Source organism: Penaeus vannamei, chromosome 2, assembly GCF_042767895.1.
Source record: "Penaeus vannamei isolate JL-2024 chromosome 2, ASM4276789v1, whole genome shotgun sequence".
NCBI classification, from domain to species: domain Eukaryota; kingdom Metazoa; phylum Arthropoda; class Malacostraca; order Decapoda; family Penaeidae; genus Penaeus; species Penaeus vannamei.
The window spans coordinates 10,700,380-10,702,879 of NC_091550.1; the positions used below are offsets into that span (position 1 = coordinate 10,700,380).

The 2,500-nt window shown below is 42.5% G+C and overlaps 1 protein-coding gene across 1 annotated transcript in view; it reads left to right on the forward strand.

Annotated features, from left to right (window-relative positions):
• Tk (Tachykinin) overlaps positions 1–2,500 on the forward strand; it is a 232,418-nt gene that overhangs the window by 209,611 nt on the left and 20,307 nt on the right. The gene's annotated exons all lie outside the window — the stretch shown is intronic.

The window sequence follows — 2,500 nt, forward strand, 5'->3', positions numbered from 1 at the left end:
TCTCTCTCTCTCTCTCTCTCTCTCTCTCTCTCTCTCTCTCTCTCTCTCTCTCTCTCTCTCTCTCTCTCTCTCTCTCTCTCTCTCTCTCTCTCTCTCTCTCTCTCTCTCTCTCTCTCTCTCTCCTCTCTCTCTCTCTCTCTCTCTCTCTTCTCCTCTCTCTCTCTCTCTCTCTCTCTCTCTCTCTCTCTTTCTCTCTTCCCTTCTTTCTTATCCTCTGTCTCCTCCTCGTCCCTTCTCTTCATCCATCCTCTCTCCCTCTCATTCTCTTCTCCGGTTCTCTCCTCCCCTCCCCACCTCCTCCCTCCTCTCTCCTCCCTTTGATTACCTTGTTTTCCCGATTGTTTAATTCTTTTATTGGTTTATCCCTCTTTTTTTTCTTTTTTTTTAGGGGGGGGGGTGTTTCCATTGGCATTTTGGTCTGCGGTTTTGATATATATTTTTTGTCTATATTGTTAGGGGTTTCATGATTTTCTATTTGTATTTTGCTTTTTGTTTATAACTAAAACACAAAATCAAAGATCTTAGTTTGTTCCTGCGGTCTCTTTCGGGTTTGAAATTAGAGGAAGTTCTCTCTCTCTCTCTATCTATCTATTTGTCTGTCTGTCTATCTCTTTCCTCTCATTCTCTCCCTCTCTATCTATCGATCTACCTCTTTCCTCTCTCTCTCTCTCTCTCTCTCTCTCTGTCTCTCTCTCTCTCTCTCTCTCTCTCTCTCTCTCTCTCTCTCTCTCTCTCTCTCTCTCTCTCTCTCTCTCTCTCTCTCTCTCTCTCTCGCTCTCTCGCTCTCTTCCTCATATCCCTTGCCCACCACACACACACACACACACACACACACACACACACACACACAACACACACACACACACACACACACACACACACACACACACACACACACACACACACACACACACACACACACACACACGCACATACACACACACCTATACACCCTATTCCTCCCTATACCCCCCTTCTACACACACACACACGCAAACAAACACATCCCCATCCCCTACACCACCCCCCACAAACCTTTACATCCCCCCACACACCCCTATACACCCCTAACACACCCTATACACCCCCACTCCCCCCCCACCCTATACACCCCACTCCCCCCACACACACCTATACACCCCCCAAACTCTCCCCCTCCCCCCACACCTATACATACCCCCCCAAACTCTCCCCCTCACACCTATACGTAACCCCCTCCCCCAAACTCCTACACACACACATCTATACATCCCCCTACCCCCCAACCCCCCACACCTATACATAACCCCCTCCCCCAAACTCCTACACACACGCATCTATACATCCCCTCCCCACCCCCATACATACATACATATCCGCGCCCCCAAACTCTCCCCCTCACACCTATACCCCCCCCCCAAACTCCTACACACACACATCTATACATCCCCCCCACTCCCCCCACACACACATCTATACACCCCCCCCAAACACTCCCCTCCCTCCACACCTATACACACCCCCCAAACTCCTACACACACACATCTATACATCCCCCACTCCCCCCACCCCCATATACACACATACCCCCACCCCCATACACACACATACCCCCCCCCCAAACTCCTACACACATCTATACATCCCCCCTACCCCCCAACTCCCCCCCCCCCATACACACATATATCCGCGCCCCCAAACTAATAAGATCCACGTTATTCAGTGATAATCTTCTTTTGGCAAATTCCCCCGAGAATTTGCTTCGTGTGAGGTCGTCTTGCTTCACGAGATAAGGCGGAGGACTTCTTTGTCAACTCGCCCTTGCTCTATTCTTGTATTCTTGTATTTTTTTTTCTTTCTGTGTACATCTTTATTGATTTTTTTTTTCTTTTTTTTGTGTGTGTACATCTTTATTGATTTTTTTTCTTGTTCGTTTGTTTGTTTGTTTTCGATTTTGGATTGCTGTTGTTGTTTTTTGTGTGTTTTTTTTATTCTTGTATTCTTGTATTTTCTTCTTTTTTTCTGTGTACATCTTTATTGTTTTTTTTCTTGTTTCTTTGTTTGTTTGATTTCGATTTTGTGAGTGTTGTTTTTTGTGGGTTGTTTGTGCTGTTTTTTTATTGTATGTTTAGGGTTTGTTTATTTGTTTTTTGTTTTTTTTTTTCTTTCCTTTCTTGTCTCTCTTTTCTTCTTCTTCTTCTTCTTTACTTCTTCTTCTCTTTTCTTCTACTGATTATTATCCTTATCATTATTATCTTTATTATCATCATTATCATTTTTATTGTTGTTATCATTATCATTTTTATTGTTGTTATCATTATCATTTTTATTGTTGTTATCATTATCATTATTAATATTATCATCATTATCATTGTTACTATTGTCATAATTATTATTATTTGTATTATCATTATTATTATTTGGATTATCATTATTATTATTATTACCCCTATTTTTGTATCTATTTTTCATCAATTTTTAGTGCTCGTTTGTCTCTATTTTTTTTGTCTTCCTTTGCTCA